This window comes from Myodes glareolus, chromosome 10 (genome assembly GCF_982192425.1).
Source record: "Myodes glareolus chromosome 10, mMyoGla1.1, whole genome shotgun sequence".
Lineage (NCBI taxonomy): Eukaryota > Metazoa > Chordata > Mammalia > Rodentia > Cricetidae > Myodes > Myodes glareolus.
Window position 1 is genome coordinate 3,098,776 of NC_142035.1, and position 24,040 is coordinate 3,122,815.

The 24,040-nt window shown below is 47.0% G+C and overlaps 1 long non-coding RNA gene across 1 annotated transcript; it reads left to right on the forward strand.

Moving 5' to 3' along the window:
- The first annotated feature begins 324 nt into the window (after positions 1-324).
- On the forward strand, positions 325-19,906 carry LOC125404763 (uncharacterized). Its single transcript, XR_007233368.3, has 3 exons — positions 325-643; positions 9,747-9,903; positions 19,446-19,906. It is a non-coding gene; the product is annotated as an uncharacterized LOC125404763 (long non-coding RNA).
- Positions 19,907-24,040: the final 4,134 nt, after the last annotated feature.

Genomic DNA, 24,040 nt, shown 5'->3' on the forward strand with positions numbered 1-24,040 from the left:
GGTCCCTTCTCTTCCAGATCTTTATCCCTTTGGCGCAACTAGACCAGGACCCGTCATCAGCACATTCAATGTTGCTATTCTGTGCCTTCTCTATTTTTCAAAAAATGCAAACATCGTGAATGAAATTCTGCTGCGGGCACTGTCTCCCACTTGGCTGGCTCCGCCCACCCCCGCCCCACGTTCCCATCACTGGGGGTCATGAACTGTGTGCCCACAGCCCACAGGTCGCTGGATCCAGCTGGGAACGGAAACATCAGTTCTGTTTTCAAAGTGTTGAATGGGTCCCGCCAGCAGTGTGTCTCGCGCCGGCAGCCATAAAGCCGGGTGAAGAAATCGGTTGGCTGCGATAACGTCTGTAGTGCATTCCAGCTCAGAAATGTTAGGACCCATCCAAGCGTAGGAACTGGATTCATAAACGAGGTTACAGCTGTAAGACAGAATGCTATCGAACTGTGTGGGGTAGAAGAGGACGATGGGGACGTGTTCATGACACCGGGAACGGAAACAGATGACCACAGGCTGCTTCCTGCGGAATACCAATTGTCAGAGGAGAAAGAGCTGCCATGTTGGTGCTAGCCCGGGATTTAACTCAGAACCAGCGTTTGCAGATTTACGGCAGCTACTTTGTGGAGCACGAAGGCAGGTGAGGACCATTTTTTTCCTCTTAGTACATTTGAGTGTCTAAACTTCCCATAACAAACAAATAGTGTGTTTATAATCAAAACAAGGCATTCAAGGCATTACAAAGCTGTCAAGCTGCGTAACAAAATTGATTTTATTGCCAGCAGAAACTGACAGTGATTGCTAGCCTCACTGTTATGACAAAACACACAGAACATGAAATTTATCATTTTGACTGTTTCAAAGCATACAATTCAATGGTATTAAGTACATTCGCATATCTAACCACCACGGCCATGAAGTTCCAGAATGTTCTCATCACCATGAAAGGAAATGGCAGGTTACTAAGATAGTCAGAATCCTTCGCTCTAGCCCCCTAGTCCACAGAGATAATTAATCCGGGTTTCTGTCTCTGGATTTACCATTCCTCACACTTTACAGAATTGAGGTCATGCAGCACTGCATCTCACGACTCTTTCACTACCTGCGAACACTTTAAGGATGCTAACGAGCCATTTGTAGCATGTGCCAGGAACCCCTCCCTCTTTTTGGATAAATACATTCTATTTTACGTGCACACAGCTAGACTTACACACTCACCAGTTCGGCGTTTTGATCATCTACCGTTGGCCACAGAGAATTGAATAGTTATGGACAGGCACATGAGAATTTTTGCTTGATGACTTTTCAATTCCTTTGGATTCATCCCCTGAGGTGGATGTCCTGTGTGACATAATAAGTCTATATTTAGATAATTAAAGACTGGCCAATCCGTCTTACACAACGTCTGTTCAATTTTACACTCTAGATTTACTTTTTAAAAGTTTTGCGTATATGAGTGAGTGTTTTGCCTGCATGCATCTGTGCACCGCATACATGCCTGGTGCCTGAGGAAGCCTGTTGGGACCATTTGAAATCCTGGCCTCCAGCTGCTCTTCCCTGGTAGAGATCTTTACTTTCCTTCTGATCTGAGTTACTGAAAGCTGTGTCAAAGTTGTTTACCAGCTCTGCTTCACGAGCTTGTGTTGCCTTGGCCTTGAGGATCAGAGGATAAGGTTTTCACCTGCTGGCCCACTTGACTGTTGGGTATATAAGCCTTCATGGTGCTATTGAATAAAGGGCTTCTTACCAGGGACTAGAGGTCCGTGTCTCTGACTTTCTGTCTGTGCTGTCTCTGTGTCTTTGTGTGTTTCAACCTCCAGCCCCTTGCCCGAAGCTCACAAACTCTATGGTAGCGCATAGAGCACAGACAGGCGTTGTGTGCGCGGAAGCCAGAAGGTGGAGTCAGATGTCCTGAAACTGGAGTTACAGGTGGTTGTGAAACATCCTGTGGATCCTGTGAATCAAACCTATTTCCTCTGGAAAAGCAGTCAATGCTCTTAACCACCATGCTGTCTCTCTGTCCCGTTCTGCAATCTAACCAACAATGTATTTGAGCTCCGGTCCCTCGGCACACTGAAGAACACTTTCTCTAGTACAATTATTATGACTGCCATCTTAGTGGATTATAAATGGCTTCATGCCATTGTAGTTTGGACTTATAATTACCACATTATATCAGTCCTGAGAACTTGTTCCTGTAGATTTTGTCTATTTCATATCTCTCTTGTGGAAAAATGTTTACTCAAGTCTTTTGCCCATTTTCAAGTTGGGTTGCTATCTTTCTCTTGTTGAGTCCTGAGTGCTCTTTGTATATTATGGAACTAGAGCCTCATCTGTAGGATTGCAAATGTTTCTCCAGCTTGTGGATTATCTTTTCACTATCTAGATAATGTTATTGAATGCAGAAAATACTTCAAAGATGGTGAAGTGTGGTAGGTAAGCCTTGCTTTTTTTTTTGTTTGTTTTATTCAAAAGTCAATGCAGTTTCTTAAACTCTGGCTTTTGACTCCTCTGAAGTCACTTAACTGATGTGAGGTGATGAACAATTTGGCAACAGAACAAGTCGTCTGAAGCACAGTGACCCAAACTTGTAATGACTCTGAGGTGTTTCTGCACTGATGCCAACCCAGCCCTGCTCCCTAGCCTACCCTGTGGACTCTGCAGTGCCCGTGCCATCCTACACCTGCCAAAGAGCCCTGCCTGAAATGGCTACCCTCGGACCCCAGACCCTTGCTGTGGTGCGCAAGTGCGTTTACTGAACATAAAACTCTGCTCTCGGAGAAACAGAGCAGCTCAAGCGTGCAAACAGGGGCTGCTCGCTTTCCACTACTGCCCTCCGTGTACCGGCATCAAACTGGTGAGCCTTTAGAATGTTCATTTTAAAAACGACGGCTTCAAGGCCTGGAGAGATGGCTCAGCAGGTAAGAGCACCATCCGCTCCTGGGGAGGGCCAAGTTTAATTCCCAGAACCCACACGGGATGGCTCATAACTGCATGCAACTCTGGCTCCAGGGATGTCACCCTCCTCTGCCCTCTGCATGGAGTGTACTCGTGTGTTCATATACAAGCATTCCTGCATAAATATCAACACACTTGAGAAGGAAACACTGTTTGAGTTGCTAACTTGAGTTTACCACCACCACCACCACCAAAAAAAAAAAAAAATGGATTAAAGATTAAATGGATTTTGCTTGGGGTTAAGACAGAATTTCAAAAAAAGCTCTGAATTGGCTGAAAACATAACCTGACATCTGTATTGTGTGTTTATGTAAAGAGGCATCTTCAGCAGTGCTACCTCTAAAATCAAAATCCTGATAAAGTCAGAAGATCGCTGAAGACACTCTATGCCCTTCGATATCAAATACTCAGTCATGTATATTTCTTTATCAATATAAATAAGCACGTCCATCTTACTGATACACAAGGTTGCACTCATCTTTACGAAGTGGTAAAATGGCATGTGACGGAATTGCTTTTAAATAAGCCCCTCTTTAGTTTACCTGTGGGTCATGCTCGGTGTGTCGTGTGTAACTCCTTTATATCTCTCGATCAAACCCAGATCACCAACATGGCTAGACTTGACACCCAACCCCCTCCAGGGATCCCTCTGTCTACGCCACTAGAGGCTGGAGTTACGGGGACCACCGCACCTGCCTCAGGTGACAGCTGTGGGTTCAAGCCTGGCCCTCGCTCTGCACAGCAGAGGCTTTCACTCCTGAGCCCTCTCCCCAGCCCTGGAGGCACAGACCCCGCTGCATCTGCTCAGTCCTCACGTTTCACAGCAAAGCCACTACACTGCCCAAAATCTTCATCTGATCTGTTTCTCTGCTTCCTTACTGTCCTGCATTAACACCTCAATAATATTAATCTCTGAACCTGGAACACATATTGGGGATCTCCTCCTCCGTAAGCCCTCCTCACCTTCTCTCAGCAGCATCCTAGACTCCAGCTTGCGAGTCTTTTGTCTCCTGACTCAGTGAACTCCTGAGCACTTCACATTTGTTGCTGTTGGAAACACGTTCTCCCCCTTGGTTTCCTTTCTCTGCTTCATTTCTGTGGTGCAGAGACATGGCTGAGACTGCGTGCCGCTCTTAATGGCTTCATTAATTAGTGTTAATAGGCTTTGCTGGGAGACTTCTTTAAGTCTTCGGTAGATGAGATTTTACTGTCTATGGACAGAAATGGTTTCGCTTTTTCTTGTTCAATGTGTATGAAATCTTTTAAATCTTTTCTTCTGAGATTTCTCTGACAGAGCATTAAGTATAGAACAACAACAACAACAAAAAGACAAAATTAAAAACCAAAACAAGCAAACAAAACCATCAAAAGTGAGTATTTCTTATCCACCCCTCACTGTGACAAAAGCTCTCTGCCTCCATCACTGCTTGTTGGTCACATGTGTTCACACACATTGATGCTCTGTGGGAGAGCCATGTGTGTTCACACACACTGGTGCTGCATGGGAGAGCCATGTGTGTTCACACACACCAGTGCTGCGTGGGAGAGCCATGTGTGTTCATACACACCGGTGCTGCGTGGGAGAGCCATGTGTGTTCACACACACCGGTGCTGTGTGGGAGAGCCATATGTGTTCACACACACCAGTGCTGCGTGGGAGAGCCATGTGTGTTCACACACACCAGTGCTCTGTGGGAGAGCCATGTGTGTTCACACACACCAGTGCTGTGTGGGAGAGCCATGTGTTCACACATACCAGTGCTCTGTGGGAGAGCCATGTGTGTTCACACACATTGATGCTCTGTGGGAGAGCCATGTGTGTTCACACACACTGGTGCTGTGTGGGAGAGCCATGTGTGTTCACACACACCGGTGCTCTGTGGGAGAGCCACATGTGTTCACACACATTGGTGCTCTGTGGGAGAGCCATATGTGTTCACACACCCTGGTGCTGTGTGGGAGAGCCATGTGTGTTCACACACACGGGTGCTGCGTGGAAGAGCCATGTGTGTTCACACACACCAGTGCTGTGTGGGAGAGCCATGTGTGTTCACACACACCGGTGCTGTGTGGGAGAGCCATGTGTGTTCACACACACCGGTGCTGTGTGGGAGAGCCATGTGTGTTCACACACCGGTGCTGTGTGGGAGAGCCATGTGTGTTCACACACTGATGCAGTTTGCCTTCACACTGTCCTCTGACCCATCTGGCTCTGCCTGTGGATGGGCAGTTGCTTCCATCAGTCAAACATGGCTCCTCGTAATGGCCAGTTTTGATCATCAGCCTCACTGGGTTTAGAAATAAATGGGGGTGTCATGGAAGTTTGGCTTCAGTTGTGTCTGTGGGGGTGTGAAGGACTAACCGAGAGCAGACAGACTCTGTGGGTGTGGACAGCGCCCTTCCGTGGACTGCAGTCCAGACTGTGTCAAACAAGGAAAGGAGAAATCTCTGTGAGGAGCATCCCCTTTGCTCTTGATCCTGATCCCTGAGATACGGGGTAATGGCCTCCTGCTGCCAGGCTGCCCCACCATGACGGATGTTCCCCTCAAACCATCAGCTAAAATAAACCCCTGCTTCTTGTCAGGTATTTGGTCATGTAAGTTTGTGAAGACCAGCTTCTCCTACCAGTTTCCCAAAGCTTGAACATTAATGTCTCATGGAGTTTTATTACAGTTTCAATTTCTCTTTTATTTCATTGGATCTGTTTTAGGAAAAACTATCTTACTTAGCAAAAATAAAACAAACTCAAATAAAATAGGAGCCATTTATGCTGTTGGGGATAGAAGGGAAGTGAATAGGAGTCCAATCCCAAGTACTGGAAGTCAATAGCTTCAAGGTCAAAGCCACACCTCAGCTCCAGTCCTTCCTGCTGCCACTGGGGACTCAGTGTTTATTCTACTGATGACCAGACTCTGTCCTGAGTGCGATACCTGTGTTGTTATGGTCCAGTATGGAGATGGCTCATCCTCAACAGCGCAAGTCACTCACAGCGACAGACTCCTGTGTGGAACTTGTCCACAGCGTTCTCACCTCCTAAAGGACCCCAGCCTCACTGCTGCCTCCTGGAACCGCTGCCTGCTCACTGAAGCAGCATGGTCACCGTGGCTTTGGATCTGCCGTGTCTTATGCCTGCAGCAGCAGCGGAGTTCCTGGGAAGCCAAGTTTCAGTATATAGGGACGACGTCCTACTAAGTAAGCGTTTACCTTGCCACCTAGCCGATTGCCCAAAAGAATCTATGCTTCTGGTCAAAGCAGAACCAGATAAAGACACAGCTCTCAAAGAGGAACCAACCATGCATCAGAAAGCACAGTGTTAAAAGTGGAGGACTCCCCAAGGACCACTTCTTAGTTGCCGAATCCTGGTCAAGTCACTTGAATTATCTCCGCCTTAGCTTGTTTCTCTGTAAAACAGATATGACAACAGGCCTACCAGGTCAGATCACTGAGACAACCAGAAGGGGACAGCAGACAAATCTGTCAGCACTACACGTGGAGTGCCTTGAATGTCAGTGTGTGGCAGCAGGTAGATAAAGAGCCCACAGCAGAAGCGGCTGAAATGGTGCCCACCCACCAAACTTTCCTTGAGGAAGATCAGGTGTCCACACGACCTGTATTTCAGGTTGTGATTCTCTCCTGTATTCTCAGAGTTCACAGGTGTCTATTCATTCTGCAAATGCCGTGTGTGTGTGTGTGTGTGTGTGTGTGTGCGCGCGCGCATGCATGCATGTAGTACTTGTGCATGTCAGTTTGTGTATGCATGTATGTGTGTGCAAGCACTTGTGTATGTTGGTTTGTGTACACATGTATGTTTGTATGTATGTTTGTATGTGTGTTTGTGTAGTCTGGTTCCTTCACTGAACCTCAGGTTAAAGGTTCAGCTAGTCTGGTGGGCCAGGGAGTCCTTGAAATCCTCGTGTCTCTGCCCCCAACCCTGGACAGAGGAGATCAGAACTTGGTTCTTCATGCTTGTGTATTTTACATACCCAGCCATGTCAGACAGGCACTGTCCTAGGTCCTGATGCTATGAGCATGAAATCTGCCCTGTTTGGGGCTGGGTCAGCAAACATGCTGCACTAGTAGCTAGATGGTGGGTATTTTAGGGTTTGTGGCCATGGGTCTCATCATAGCTCCTCAACATCTGCAGAAACAGCCACAGGCAGCACGAAAGGAATGAACATGGTCAATTAAATCTCTACAAAACAGACTATGGGGTAGAATCAGTCTGATGTATATAATTTCCAAACTTTTACAGTCTGATGTATAGATGAGCAAATATAAGAGGTTAGGGAGCACTCGGTTGTCATGCACTCCTGGGGTGAGGCTTCTCAGGAAGGCAATATCTAGCAACAAGAATAGGAGAGAGCCAGGAATGGAGGGCAAGAATAACATTCTAGGTGGAGGGCAGAGTGTAGGAAGGCTGGAAGCTAACCAGACTGAGGCGCGCGCGCGCACACACATACACACACACACACACACACACACACAGAGAGAGAGAGAGAGAGAGAGAGAGAGAGAAATAGATGAGAGAGAGAGAGAGAAAGGAGAGAGAAATTGGAGAGACAGAGAGAAGGAGAGTGGTGGGAGACAAGGAAACAGCAAAGAGAGAGGGGGAGAAGAGAGAAAGAAGAATTATAGAGAAGAGAAGGAGAGAGGGAGAGGAAAGAGAGAGGAGAGAGAGATGGGAGAGGGAGAGACAAGAGAGAAAGATAAGAGAGAAAAGAAGTGATGAGGAGAGGAGAGGAGAGGAGAGGAGAGGAGAGGAGAGGAGAGGAGAGGAGAGGAGAGGAGAGGAGAGGAGAGGACAGATACTGGAGAAACAGAGATGGGAGAGAGAGAGAAGGAGAAAAAGAGATGGAGAGAGAGACCAGGGATCCTACAGAGCCTGATGCAGCCTCAGCTCTGGGACAATGGATGCTGCTGAGCCCAAACTGAGAAAACGAGGTGTGGGCAGGTTCAGGAGACGCATAGGGGGTGGCCGAACAGTTTGGGCCCAGCCCTATGGACAATGCCACATGTCTGAGGGCCTGAGGTGAGGACAGGCAAGGTAAGCTCACTCCTGGTCACATCCGGAAGAGAACAGCAGTATGGACTACAAGCAAGCATGGAGGTAAAGAGCCAGCATGGAAGGTGGCCACACCCACCCAGGTGGAAGAGAAGGCTGGCTGGGTGATGGAAAGGGGAGACGGCCATTCAAGGAGCAACGGTCAACAGGTTGCTTGGGATATGTGAGGGGACAGGATGGGGCTCCTGTTTAGACATGGCCTTCGCTCCAAGCTTGCTTGGTCTTTGTGACCTTGGGTCCAAGCTCTCCGACTCTCCTTCCAGGGGGATGACACAGGGACCCCACATCTGATGAGGGTCAGAATGGTCACTCGAGCTGCTCCCAAGGCCTGGAGTCATCCTTGCTGGACTCCACAAGTGCTTGACCACAGGCTGGTGACTTCTGCACATCTCTAAGTGGAGCCATCGTCAGCGAAACTAAGAGGCGATCAGTTAAAAACCTTAGAAAAGAAAGGCCGGAAACTCAGGGAAGTTTCGCTCACAGCGTCGATGCTGTGACACTGATTTTTTTTCAGTGTGTCAACTTTATACTGCACACTTTCAATGTTTCAGGTCCATGGACTGAAATACACATGCACACATGCATGCACGCACATATGCACACACTCATGTACTTACTCTTACACATAAAAAACAAATCAAAAACAAAACACACACACAAATCCCAGTTTTGTGCTCATTGAGGGTAAGAAACTGGATTCTCAGGACAAACACCTTCTCTATTCAGTTGATCATTCCTCACACCTGTTCCCAGCAAGGTTAAGCAGAACGCTGCTTTACTGCACATCCTCTGCCCTGAAATCTCTAACTGTCGAATGGTGCGCACGTTGCTCCAGTTTCTAAGTATGCTAGAGGTCTCATGAGGCTAACCTCAAGGACCCCAAGAGAGGCAGTGTAGGAGCATACATAACAAGAGAGAATTTGAAAGTGGCAAACTGTGAGTCCCAGCACCACAGAGAACCGTAGCCATGACAGTAACACATGAACTGGGAAGGTGGAGGCCGAACAACCCTGTGGTTTGCTAGTCAGCCAATCTTTTGGAGCCAAGTTATTGAGGCAAGATCCTGGTCCAACCAGAGACTCTGCTTCAAGATATTAAATACATAGTACATACCTACCTACCTACCTACCTACATACATACATACATACATACATACATTAAAAGGGTAGAGAGCAATAGAAGAGGCCAACATCAAGCCCTGACCTGCATATGAGCATGAGCATGAATTGTGCATTCATACACACACACACACACACACACACACACACACACACACACACATTAGAAGTGACAACAGCCACTCTTGGTTATTTGTGAACAACCTTGTGTGATGGTTAAATCTGACTCTAAATAAACCATCAGGAAAATTAATTAAAACCTATGGAGACCCCTTATGAAGAGGAGAAAAAGAAACTTTAGCATGGAAGACTAGCTTTCTAGCTAAGGTCCCCAAGTCGTCTAAATGCAAGCATTTTCCATCTCCCTCTTTTTCTCCCTCTCCCTCCTTCTCCTTCCCTCCTTGCTCTCTTTCTCCCTTTTCCTCCTTTCTCACTGCCCTCTCCCCCATCTCTCTGTGTATGCCCACTATATAAAAACAGAAACATCTATGTTACACATATATGCACATATATATGTATATATATGTGCATATATGCGCATGACATACAACCCTATTCTCTTTGCTCAGTTTCTAAAACTAATTGAATTTCTTGCTATTGACAGCTCAGCTCTCCTCTGCTCAGGAAGACAGTGACAGAAAGTCACGCTAGAAAAGGTTCTGCAGGTGAAAATTATCCCAGCAGCTCCTGTGCTTCAGATCCAGCCCTGTGTCGTATTGTCTTAATGGAATTCATGCTAAATGCAGACAGCAAAAAGTCAAGTAAGATTTTATTCTCGTGGCAACTTGGTTCTGATGTATGACATTCATACAAGACTAAATAAATACAGTATCCTGGGGAAATAAATCCAAATTCGAAGTCTGAAAGGGCAGTCATATTTCTTGAATATTCTGAATGTCAGCCTCTTGATGGAGAAAAAAATAACACAATAGCTGTGACTGTGTACGCAGGTCCATTCCGGGTGTCTCTGGTGTGTGCTCCGAGTTTAATTTGTTGAATCTTGTGTTTTCCATCCCTAGTGCCTGGTGGCATTTATTATACGCCCCTAAAACGGCAGCTCAGGAAACTACCGGAAAGGTCACTGTTTCCTGGTTATGTTTTTGAAAGAAGGACATGTTCCTCGATAAAAGGCGATCCTCCATGTGCACTGTTTCTGAAATTGAAGTGAATCTGGCTCCTGTCCCCAGAATCCCGACTCATCTCTGAGCCCCCTGTAGCATGCACCCTGCATGTGTGTGACTGACTTGCCCCCCACCTACGTCTGTTGAATCAAAAATAATGCCAGGTCTCAGAGTCGCGCCAGTCCCCCTGAGACCCTCTGTTGAACATGGCATAAAAGACACCTGCCAAAAGAGAAACCCAAGTGGTAGACATTAGCTCCAGGGTTGCCTGGATTTAAAAATGAAAGAAACTATGTATCTTTCTACTGAGTTTGGTGGGTTTTGTTACAGTAGCCAGTTCTGACAGGTGCACCAGCACGGATCTTAGCCATCACCAGCAAAGGGGACCATTGGCTCTGCAGTTTGGAATCTGGAGAGATGATGCCTGGCCTAGTGTTCAAACCAGTCTTGTGTGATATTTCTCTCATCTTAAGTGTGGGATGATTTCTGTCAGTCATCCAGTCTCACTGGAAATGGAGCATGGAAGGGATGATGCGCTTTGCAGGGGAGTTTACAGCTTGGATCAGGCTAGTGTTGATGAAGACAGGGCAGGCCTTTTCTCTGGGAGTCGAGCCATTCCAATGAACACAAAGAAGACACAGAGACTTCCCACCAAGACTGTCAAGCCTGCAGTGAGGTGGGGAACCCTAAAATTGAAGAGAATTCAGTGCCATGGCTCAGATTCAAGCAGGCATGGTATCCCAAACTTCCAACATGGAGACGAGGCTTTCCAGCATGCATTACTGCTGGCATCTGAAGCTCTGCCATCAGTGGTATTCCAGCACTTTCCCACAGTTCCTTCTGACTAGCTTTGCTCTTCGTCAGGTCAAAGTGTCTTGACACCACTGTCAACTGTTCTGAGGACCTCTTGAACTCAAGGACCTACCATGGAGGTGACTAACCCTTCATTCAGTGTACCAAGTCCGGCATGATGAATGGAGTTTTGTACTACCTTAGAGAAGGAATCCATTTACAAACAGGGTTATTAATGGAAATGGCAACCCCTGGGTTTATTTTAAGAAACTGAATGCTGTCATATAAATGGATCTATAGCGAAGGTGACAGCTCTTCCGGAAACTCAGACCTGCCTCCAGCCACAACGGCAACCACGGCCATAATGCAACAGTGAGTGTGGGCCAGTCCTCTCCTTGTTCCCATGGAGCACAGCCCAGAGAATCACAGCATCCCCCATGGTGCACTGCTCTCAGAACCACAGCTTTCCCAAGATGCATTGCTCTGCCAACCACAGCACTCCCATAGAACACGTCTCAGAGAACCACATCATTTCAACCATACACTGCCCAGAGAAACAGTGTTCCCATGAGTCACTGCACCAAGAACTAAAGTGTTCCCATGATACACTGCTCTGGGAACAAAATTCTTCCCATGATACACTGCTCTGGGAACCACCTCATTCCCTTGGTGCTGGTGTGAGTACCAGCATAAGTTTGTGTCCTTTGACGTGTGTCAGGTCTATCGTGACAGCTCACTTTCCTGAGGTGCTCTGCCTCCACAGACAGGTGGAGGACAAAACTCGGAGTGTGACAGACAGCACCTGGGAGTTAGTCCTGTCCTGCGTGGTAGACCCAGCAGCAGAAGAGTAGCTTTTTCTTGGGACTTCACGCTGTCACCATGGAGCTTACTGCAGTCAGCTGTCCTTGAACAGCACCGTGGGTCAGCTGATTCTTGGTAAATTTGCTCCTTGGTGATCACACTCAAGAGGCATGGCAAAAGTTTTTCTTTCTTCCTTTTCTATGAATGGGCTATAGAGAACAAGCTCAAGGAATAGAAGAAGGACCATGAGGCCTAAAGCAATAGCCCTCCTGCCTCCATAGTGCCAAAGCCCTGTGAGAACCATGAGCCTGAGGGATGCTTTGAGCCTCTATGAGCAAGACCAGATAGCGGCAACAGTCGGTGCTTTGTTCTCCAGGTCATGACTGCTTTTCAGACACTTGTGTCCTCTGTGCAGAGCATTGTCAGACCACAGTAGCTACAAGCCTAAGATGAACTCATGAGTCTGTGAACCCTAAAGCCTGGGGACTTGGACTCCTGGTATAGGAGGTCTTTCTCTCTGTGTTGCTTTCATTGGGCCTGCTCACAGGGCAGAACTTATGTAAGCAGAGAAGACAGAACTGAATTCAGGGAGAAAGAAAGCAGAGTCAGAGAGACACCATGGATCCGACAGAGACACACGCTGGGAATTTTACCCAGTAAGCCAGTGCCACGTGGCGATACACAGATGAATATAAATGGGTTAAATTAAGATGTAAGAATTAACCAATAAGAGGCTAGAAATAATGGGGCAAGCAGTGATTTAAATAATATAGTTTCTGTGTGATTATTTCGGGGCTAAGCTTGCCAGACTGCCAGGACAAATAATCAGCCCTCGTTTGCAACAGGTATCAATGCCTTCATTTCTGGGATCTGGGGATCTGGCTCTTGTTGTGTCCACTGAACAAAGCCAGACCCGTTCTAGGCACACATTATTCCTATTCCAGAACTGAGCTAGGCCACAGGGAGTTGTAGGACACTGGGGATGGTCCATGAAGGACATTCTTTATCCACATGCTGCTGACTCAACTTCTCTGAGATGGCAGAGGACTCGGTCCTTCCCTGGGCCACCTCAGCCCCGCTCTGCCCATGCAGCAGGCACAGAACTAAATGCTGAACTATTTCCCTCAGGTCTCCCAAGTATCCCCATGAGGACTGCAAACCCACCACAGACGAGGAAAATGAGGAGCTTGGGAAGCACCGTGCATCAGAGAGAGGGGCTCTCTGGGTCCATACCAGAGTCTGAACCCTTCCTCATCTCTGCACAGCATGGGGATGGTACTGCCCACCTTGTCCTTACCCCATGTTGTCCTTGTCCTGAAAACCTTGCTTTCATCAGCAAAATACTGACCTAGAGACCACAGACAGGACAGACATTGGTCTCGCCTGGCAGTGCTGAAGATCCCCAGAACAGCATTAGAGGAGAGGAGCAATGGCTCTGCCCTTAGATACTCAGATGACAGAATGACAGAGGCCACCTCTCCTGCAATATCAGAGCATATTACTTTTCAAGTGAGCTAAAATTCATATCACATAACAGTGACATCAGCTTGGTACCTGGTGGCAGCAAGGACCGTGAATGGTGGCACAAACCACAGACATCATCATGGTCGACAGAGGTAATATGGATCATGAACACCAGCATGGTCTCAGGAGGTAACGTGGACCAGTCACCAACATGGTCTCCGGCAGCAGCAGGAACCGTGGACATCAACATGGCCTCCAGCAGTAACATGGATCACGATGATGTCACGGTTTGTGCTACCAATGGCGACTATGGGCAAGGAAGCTTCTTTTGCAGTGGTGTGAATGACTGCAGACTCGTAGTTGGGAATGAGGGACATTGAAGGGTTCTGTGATAACCCGACCTCCCCACCCAAAAAGAAAGAGTCCAGACAGAAGCCATTGGAAACTGTGGTAAAGATGCTGAAGTGTAGCTCTTCACAGCTGCTGGCTTCTGGAGCATGTGGGAGGGGAAGGACTCGGTCATCTTTAGGTCATCACTGGGAGTCTGACCACACCACAGTGAGTATATGAGCAACACAAACTGGACTTGATGTATGAATACTTTCTTTTCTGGGGGCACAGAGGTGGGAAGGTGGACCTGGGAGGAAAGGGAAGTCAGTGTGATTGGGGTACATTACGTGGAATTCCCAAATAATCAATGAAAATATTAGGTTGAAAGAGAAGAAAGCGTACAGTTGAATGGCATTTAGAACTTTACCATGGAGTCCCACACGCCTCTATGAGGCACCAAATATTTGTCCCCCAAAAGGAATCCCCATCTCTGTTAGTGATCACTGCCTGACCCACCTCAGCCCCGGCAACTCTTAGATTTCTCTCTGGCTCCTTCTATTGTCTGTCTTGATATTTCATGTTCTCGTGGTTTAAGAGTGCAGTGTCCTCCACAGAATCATGTTTTGAGCCAGTGGTGCTGCTTCAGGGATCTGTGGGAACTTTGGAGCATGCATGATGCCCAGCTGACGGACACAGGCCACTAGTAGGGAACCTTCAAGGGTTATAGCCCTCTTCTCTACCTGCTCAGGCAGAATGGAAGAAGCTGTGACCACAGACGCTGGCCAGCCTGGACTGATCTGTCCACTGCTTTCCTGACACAATGGGTTCTACTCCCTAAGGCCTTGGGCCAAATTAAACTCTGGTCCCTTCAAGTCAATTGCAGGTATTTTGTCATAGCAACCAGGAACGTAACTAGCATGTATTCCCACGAGGTCATCGGTCAGGTTACCTTCGTTTGGCTTCCTCTCCCAGCACACTATTCATGCCTCAGTCACAGCATGTCTTACTGCTCTGATGGCTGAGTCCTATTCCACTCTGCCTGCGCCCGTAAACTATACAGGAAACAAGGCCGCCTCACAAGAAAGCACTGACTCGGAATTCCAGTTTTCTTGGCTCCTGGGTTCTCTCACTGCTCCTAGTCAGAGGGATGTGTGCCTTCCCGGAGATGTTTAACTACAATAGGGTTTGCTATTTCTATCAATCAAACAAGAATAACAGTCCTGCTCAAGACAGGGACCTGTTCTGAGCATCAAATTTGAAAACAAAGATCGTCAGATTGCCTGGCGCAGAGCCAAGTTTCATGCACTAGCTGACAACTTGCTCCCCCCACCTTCCGGAGAGTTCATGTCTCACTTCCACCTGTAGCAACAGGGAACTCAGCTCTGTACAATAGCTCTGTGTCTGAGATGCGGCTGTAAACTGACTTTGAAGGAATCAAGTCGTATTTTATATTTATTAAATAAACAATAGTTAAATGGAGACACTCTTGATATTGATACAGGGATCTACTCTCGGACCCTTGCTCACCTGGTAACGAGACCTTTTCCAGAGGTGTCTGGCATTCCTCCACACCAGCCAAAGGGACAGTGGGACACCATGCCTGGAAAGTTAGGGAAGCTGCCGTCCTCAGCATCACAGCCGTCACTATGCCGACTAGAACAGTTGTGAGCAAGCAAACATCGACCAATGGCCCTGGAGAAGATGAAGATGGCTGTTGCTTCACTTGAGTTTCTAGCCACTCCCTTCTGTGCCCCTCGTCAGCCATGGAAGGGGATGGAATGCTTAAAGGGTGAGGGATTAGCTGAAGGAGGATGCCATCTATACAGCTTCTGGGAGACTGTCATGTGGCTGGAGTGGGATTTTCTGGGGTGGGGGAGCAGCTGTCTTGGGGTTACCAGTGCTCTACAAAGAGTCTCATTCATTCACCAAATGACTAGGATAGAATTCTTCCTTTGGTCTGTTGGTGGCCTGTCTGGTGTGAACAGATGTTCGTCGCCACCTCCCCTGGGGAAGCTCACAGAGCGGGTGGCATCAGATGCTTGGTTAATGGCTCGGCACACATCAGCTGACCTATTCAACTGTGAGCCTAGAAAGTTAAAAAAAAAATCTGATATCCCATGGACTCCCAAGAAACCTTCTGCAGCCTCCAGGGCACAGGCAAGTGAAACACTATTTGAACCGGTACCTGTGTCTAGAAGTTACAGGTACAAATTCTGGCTGTCTGGAGCCAGTCAAAACCAGGATTTGACTCCTTCCAGAAACTGGGAGTCAGAGCCACTCTGTTCTCAAGGGTGCTCTTGACGTCCTGTGAAGCAAGTGTCCCTCATCTATAAAACTGGCAGGAGACTTAAAAAAAAAAAAGATGTTCATCTCAATGAGGAAGATGAAGGGCAAGGCAATAATAAAAGCTTATAATCTAAGGCTGATACCCACAGGAGATGGAGGTGAGGGTTCCAGTCAGGGAGGAGCTTGCCCAGTGTTCTGCCAAGCTGAGAGGTCCATGGACATCTGAATAAGGGGAACTGAGATACTTTGGCTGACCCTGAGACTGTTCTAGAAATGTGATAAATCCAAGATTTAATGATAGGATATTTCTTCAAAAACAAAAAAAGTGGTATAACCAAATATTTACTGCCTGACAGTCCTCTACAGAAGAGAGATAAAGGATGCACATAACCCTCTCGTTTCAGGGATATAGTTCATAATGCATGCTCTGACTACGTGATACTGTCCACACACTCTGCCACCAGAGGCCATGTGGATTTCAGATCTCAAAACATTTCTAAAGGTTGCTGAACTGTATTGAATGGGATGAAATACTAAGCAGGCCTTTATCATGAGAGTCAGGGCCCACCAACCTCCCGGCCTCACTAGCAAGCCAGTCAGGTCCTGCTGGCCACACAGTCCACACCAGCAAGAAATAATTCCCAGGGATGGTACTGTGGCCATCCAAGTGTACCTCGGAGCTCTGTCTACAGCAGCAGGAAGAGGGACGGAACACATGCAGGGATGGGTTCTAACAATTGTAGGTCGTTTGGCCCGCACATCCCCGGTCTCCCTTTCCTCCCTCTCCTCTTCCCAACATGTCCCTTTCAGTCCCCAGTTGGCCTCACTTCTACTTCAATGTTGTGTGTGTAAATCTAAAACCTACTTGATCCGAGATCCCCAGCTGAGAGCAAATGTGGTCTTTTACACAAGAGTCTCCACTCATGGCCCTTTCATTTCAGATGATACAATTTCATTCTTTTTTATGACTGAATAAAAGTCCATAACACACACATAGTTTTTCTCTGACCATTTACCTGTTGTTTAGAAGCCATGGTGATTCTTTTACCTCAGTTATTGTGAACAGTGCCTATGGTGACCACACACACACAATTAAACCAGGTATTGTGAATAGAACCTCTGATGATCACAGACACACAAGTTTCTCTCTGCTGAGTAGATTTCACCTCCTTCAGACACAGCCCCATGAGTTGAGGGGATGGGTCAGATGTCAGTTCTATATTTGACTTTTAAAAAAATATTGAGTTAACTTTTTATTAAAACTGTCATACAGTGTGTTCTGATCACAAGTACTCCCTTCCCCAACTCCTCTCAGGTCCACTCTCTTTCTTTACACACCAACTTTGTGTCATTTTTTAAAGGATGTGTGGCCTTCTGCTAGAGTGTGGCCCACCTACCGGAAGCCACACTCTCAGAGAAAATGGACTATGCCCTTAGCAGCTATTCACTGGCAAGAGCTCCTCAGCAAGGAGTGGGACATCCTGCCCACCTCCTGCTCTGTGTTGGGATTTTGTCTGGCTTGAGCTTCCCCAGATCTTTGCACACTGCTATGACCACTATGAGTCCTTATGTGCTGCTGCTCTATCATATGTGGAAAACACTGGCTCCTCGTGGTGGCGCACCACCTCTGGCTCTTACACTCTTCCCACCTCCTCTTCCATAATGAGCCTTGAGCCCCGAGGGGAGCAGTGTGATATGCATGCCCCTTTTAGGGCTGAGAATTCTATAGTCTCTTTTTCTCCATACCTTGGCCAGTTGTAGGTCTCTGTGATAATTCCAAATTTTACAGAAAGAGGCCTCTATGGTGTGGGGTTGAGAGATGCACTCACATGTGAGTCTAACAATAAGTTGTTAGGAGTTGACTTAATACTCTGTCCATTTAGCATAATACAATAATAATAATGGGTTCTCCTCTAAGACCTATGCTCTACCTACCCATAGCTTCTTGACCATATTTTTTTTTGGTTTTTAGAAATATCTATAGTGGTCCCATAGTGGATATATTGATTTATATTTCCATCTGTATCTCAACTGGAATTTATTAATTTTTTTCAATTTATTATTTGTGATCTTCATGATTCTGACCATATCAACCCCCAATTTCCTCCTATCCACTCCCTCTGGTTCCCATTGTATACCCCTTTCAGCTCCATTTCCCTCACTTCCTGTACCTCCCTCTGAGTTCAGTTAGTGCACATGGATATGGGGCGATCCCCCGGAGTAAGAACAATCCACCAGTGGTCCAGTCTGGAATATCCGACTGGCTTGATCTTGTATAGATAACGTACAGGTAACCCAGATGCTGTGGGCTCATGAGTGCAGTAGACAAGCTGTGTCTAGAAGGCACCAGTTCACAGCCTCGCTCTGACTCGTTCTTCCTGCTATTCCAAGATGTCTCCTGAGCCTTGAGAAGATGGGTTCATAGAAACATTCCATTGAGAGCTAAGCACTTTCTTATTCTTATCAATTCTAATAGGAGCAGCAGCTTGGCCATTGTCCCAAGTTCACAACGATGTTGAGACCAAGCCGAGCACATGAGTCTGCTCCTGAATTTGGGTTCAGCCTCCTGCCTAACGTCTGAGCCACAGGCTTTCGCCTCAGGCTCTTGGCTGGGTTCTAGATCTGTCCTTTCATGGTCACATAGTCATATTTTCTATTTGATGCTTTGAAGAATGACATTTTGGAACCAAAACCCTCTTCCCATTTTTCCTCTCTCTGTCTCTTTTTGTCCCAGAGGCAGTGCTGTTGGCAGTGAGACTGTATACACAACTCTGCAGATATATTACGAAGTCTATTGGAATCTGTACCATTTGCCTAGAGCCAAACCCACTGGCTCCAAGCTGGCTTGTCTCCAGCTTCCAGTGGGCTGCTGATGGACAAGATGTCAAGGATCCAGGAATGTGATAGGGTTTCTGAGCCATGCCCTTGATCCTCAGAAGACCTCCACGTTTTCCCAGGCATCTTTAGGCACCATTCAAACTCTTTCCGGATTTCTACAGGAAGTATGAGGTTGAATCTCGTATTTTTCCTCAGGACCCTGCTGTATCTACAGCCACCTGAATTGGTACTTTACATGTGAATATTTCATAATTTAAAATTCTGCTATTTGAGTAGGCTAGGGGCCATGCCATCTGGGGGCTCAACATGTCCCAATTGTCCCATCCTTTGTAGAGTATGCCACTACTTGGTTAATGCCCCCCTTTTCTCTCTTTCCCAAAGACACCTGGGACATGCCAATGGCACCTTCAACACACTGAAGGGGAAAATTCTTAGTCTGACTCTCATCGTCTTCTATTCTTCTAAGAGCCACAGGACTGCCAAGCTGCCTGCCACCACGTATCAAGGGCACCCGTCTGGCACCACCCAACACTTTCCTCCCAGCCCCGCTGACAGCTCCGCTGGGTCTCGGTCTCTGCAGCAGCACACTTTCCTCACATGGATGTGGCTTTCTGCGGAAGCTCCTCATTCCTGTCTGCTTCTAATTCCATTCACCTCCCCTCTCTCTGCAGGGCCAACAGCCTCTCTACAGTCAGGTAAAGAACAACACGGCTGTGTGACCGTCAGTTCTGGAGACTGAGCACCCAAGCAGCTCTCGCGTGAGGTCTCTTATGGGGTTACCCAGTGTGGGGCTGGCATACCCTGTGTCCAGGGCTTCCTCTCTGACGTGTCTGCTTGGTGCTGGCAGGCTGGATAGAGGGTTATCAGCTCCCTAAGGAAGCCCACAGTGCCTCCTTTGCTAAGCCAATGATCATGCCTAGAAGCCCTGAGATGCATTTGCCAGGGTGAGTTTCTCAAAGAACAAAAGCCAAAGAGATCCTTTTTGTAGCCTAGTAATATTCAAAACTCCACCAAACCCCTCAGTTTGACAATAGCTCAGCACTCGGCACCACACATAAACACCAATCTACATCCTATTTTGTTGTTAGTGAAATGTTGATGGCCTAGAACAATATTAAAATTTTCAAATGTCCTTTGATACACTGACTTCTTCGCGAAGGCTGTACCTTTCCTTAGCCCTGTCCCTTCCATTTTCCTATCACCCCAAGTCTGAGGCCTGCAGGCTTTTACCCCAAGTCTGCAGCCTGCAGGTTGTCACCCCAAGTCTGCAGCCTGCAGGCTTTCACCCCAAGTCTGCGGCATGCAGGCCAACAGTGAAATCTTTGCTGTGTCACAACCATGAATGGTGTAGGAGTTCCTTCTGTATTTGTGTGTTGCTTTCATTGTTTGAATAAAGAGACTGCCTTGGCCTTTTGATAGAGCAACCCTTAAGTGTGCAGAGTAGACAGAACAGAATGCTGGGAAGATGGGAAGTGTGGCAGATGCCATGGCTCTCCTGCCCAAGACAGATGCTGGTTAGACCCATGCCGGTATGTCACAGTCAAGTGGCAATACACACTAATGGAGACGGGTTAATCAAGATGTGAGAGTTAGCCAATAATGGACTGGAAGTAATGGGTCAGGCAGTATTTCAATGACTAGAGTGTCTATGTAAATATTTAGGGTATAATCTAGCCGGACAGCTGGACACAGCCCACCGCTCCTTCATACTACACATGAATCCTCTGCTCACCTGTGTCAAAGTTTCTTAGGGATTTAGGGAGTTTCTAGGTGCCTCAAGTTGGCTGTGTATCCCCTCACTACTGATGCTGGGCTTGAGGACTTAAGCACAGGAGAGGGACTCCATGGGAAAGAAGAGGACTTGGTAGAAACAAACTCATGTGTGTTTTCCATGATTATAAAATAATGAGCAAAATTAAACAAGGGCTTTTATGAATTTGGTTGTTTCATGAACACAGTAAGGTGGATGACGGAACAAGAAAGCCACTGGCTTGCAGGGCCATGTGCCCTACCTGTATGGTTTTACCATCATCCATGGTCATGTTCGGTTATGTCAAAGTAACAGAAATTAAAACAGAAAAAAGACCTAACTAAAATCAGACCAAATGTTATTGTAGGAGCCCAGAGACAAATACTTGAAAACCTTGATTAATTTTAAGACACAGATTTTTACAGAAAAGCTACAGCAGTGGCCTTCACATGTGGTGACATCAGAATGTCACGGGGACAGTGCTAAGCATGGATCTTTGTAAATTCCACAGAAGTAATTGTCATATAACAGATCAAATTATGCTCCATACAAAACACTCATAATGTTTGGGGCACTTCAGAGCAGACAAACATAATAGAATTGGTGTTTAATATTTAGTAGTAAACACATTACCATACACCTCATAATGCTTTCCACTATGTAGCCTTTTGATATGTAAATGCGTTTTTCTAAGTATTTCATAATAAGCGTTGTATGCCTGGCATTCCAACTTAGAAAAATTAATCAAGGCTTCTATATCAGTTGTAGTTGTATGAGGAAATTAGTCAGATAGAGCCACCAAAATTGTAGAAATATTTTGAATATAAGCATCGTTTTCCTTTCTAATGGCGCTTGGTCAACACAGGTGAGCAGCCACGAAGACCAGCAAGGGAGACAAAGGGTTAAACTGAGGTGTGGACATTCTCCAGGGCTACTCACTCAGCAGAGGCTGCAGGGCCAGGTCTAAGCTGGGCTGTGCCACCCCTAGTTCACAACAGTTCGCACAGTGGGCATCTGGGCTCCACCTGGGTGGAGATCTACTTTCCCATGCTTAGAACAACAGCACTTCTGGGCTGGGAGGGGTTTTGGGGGTAAAATGCTTGTGTGAGCATGAGGATCTGAGTTCTGATCCCCAGAACCGAGTGTGCTGGCGTGTACTTGTAACCCCAGGGCTGGGAGGATGGAAGAGGAAGACTTCTGGAGCTCGCTGGCCAGCCAGTTACTCTCCATGGTACACTCTGGGTCGTGGAGTGCTCCTGCCCCAAACAAAGTGAACGGCATCCGTGCAACAATGCTGAGGTTGCTTCTGACTTCCATAGAAACACATATGCACTTTTATTGTTTTGCATGCAGGCACGCACGTGTGTACACAACACATCCACTCACACTTTATCATTACAGGCAGACTCACACACACATGCACATATATACAAGTGTACTTTTATCATCTCTCTCTGTCTCTGTTTCTGTCGTCTCTGTCTCTCTGTCTCTCTGTCTCTGTCTCTCTCTCTCTCTCTCTCTCTCACACACACACACACACACAGTTATCTCCTTCCAGAGGCTGTGCACAAAGCACAGCACTGAACACACTTCAGGCAGTCCAGACACTCTGCCCACCTTGGCTCCTGGCTACCCAGCTAAGGGTCCAGCCTTGAGCCCAGGAGACCTGCTGGATAGGGCTACACCAGGAAGAATATGGCTTAGTGGCCCTCATTACTGAGTACAGCAAACCCAGTTACAGTTCTGACTGCGGGCCCTGAAGCTGCACTCTTCCCTACCCTTCTGAAGCTTGGTGCCTTGGGCAAGAACCCAAGAGTCTAACACAGTGAGCCCCCGCAGCAGTGGGAAAGAAAGACTGTTAGTCAGGAGCAGGGATACTCACCTGTGCCTCGTTACAGATGAGCCCACTGAAGCTGCTCCCTCCTACACAAATCCCTCGACCCAGTTGCGTATGAGGAGGTAACGTATCACAGCCAATGTAAAGACCAAAAGTATGCGAACATGGGCTGAGACAGCATCTGCATCCGTGCAGTTCATGCACCTGATGTGCCCCCTGCAGTGACACACACACAGTCAGAACAGGGGTGGAGGCCACTTGTCCAGTCCTCAGAGCCTTGTGACCCAGTTTGAGCTCCCTACACACCACCCAGGCTGTGCAATCAAAACTCTTATTCTTCCAATTCCTTCCTTTGTAAAATAATAAAACACTGACTTACCCCACAGAGTGGTGGTTCTCTAGCTTCCTAAGGCTGCTCTCTTTAATACAGTTCCCCATGCTGTGGTGGCCCCACCCATAAGATTATTCTCGTTGCTAGTTCATAGCTGCAATTTTGCTACTGCTACAGATCATAATGTAAGTGCCCATGTTTTCTGATGCTCTTAGCTGACCCCTATGAAAGGTCCTTTGATACTCAAAGGGGTCGTGACCCACAGGTTGAGAACACTGCTATAAAAGTAATTTGTTGTAGTGAAGTTAATTTGAGATTTAAAAAATAAAAACCTGGGGCCGGAGAGATGGCTGCTGTGAAGTACTTTCAGCGGAGGGAGGCTAAGACCAACAGAGGATCAAACCAACCCCCTATGTATGGGACTGAATGCTGGAAAACAGGCCAGCCCTGCAACGTCAGAACTTAAAGCTTCTCATAGAAATGAACATTGCCAGACAGGTGTAGAATCGCACAGATATTGTCCAAAACACATAGAAATCGTCTCATAGAGAGCTGTAAACAACAGACAGGAGGCAGTTAGTTGACAATTCCTCAAGACCTACAAAGGCTAAGGAAGCAAGAGGGTACTTCCTGGTGTGAGAAACAGGACACACATGGAGGTTAAGGGAGACAGCTTCCAAGCCTGATGGCCGGAGCTTGAGTCTTGTGACTCACACGGCAGAAAGAAAGAAGTGACTCGAGCAAACTGTCAAGAGAGAAAGAGAGAGAGAGAGAGAGAGAGAGAGAGAGAGAGAGAGAACCACACAGAACTTTAGAAGCAAAAAATGAAAGACTTAAAACCAAATGTGTTTAAAGGAAGTACATGGAAGGAAAGGCTATGAACAAGTCAAGCCAGCAGAATGCAGAGGGTGAAGGGCTGAGATAGAGTGATAGTCCCAGCAAGGTGGGAATGAGGGAGGCCCACCATGTAAATAATTGGTATCTTAGATGGTGTGGGTAGTGGAGCAAAAGTAACTGTCTCATCCGTGGGCTGCAAAGAAATTCTCCATCTCAGAAGCCCACAAGCATCTTAAGCAGAAGAGGGTGTCAAGAGAGAAACCAGGAAACCCGGGCAGTGTTGCTGGAAATCCTCACCAAGAAGACTGAAGCCATCAGGGAAGAAGATTGCATCACACAGAGGGAGAGAGGGGGCAGGATACAAAACAATAAACAAACAACGACAAAAACAGCAGGAGCTACCCACGAGAAACCACAGGCCTGAAAGAGGCACACAACTGGGCAAATAAGCAGAGAATTTGACTTTAACACATGATATTTTTTAGAGGATTCAGGTTAAAGAAAGTTCCAC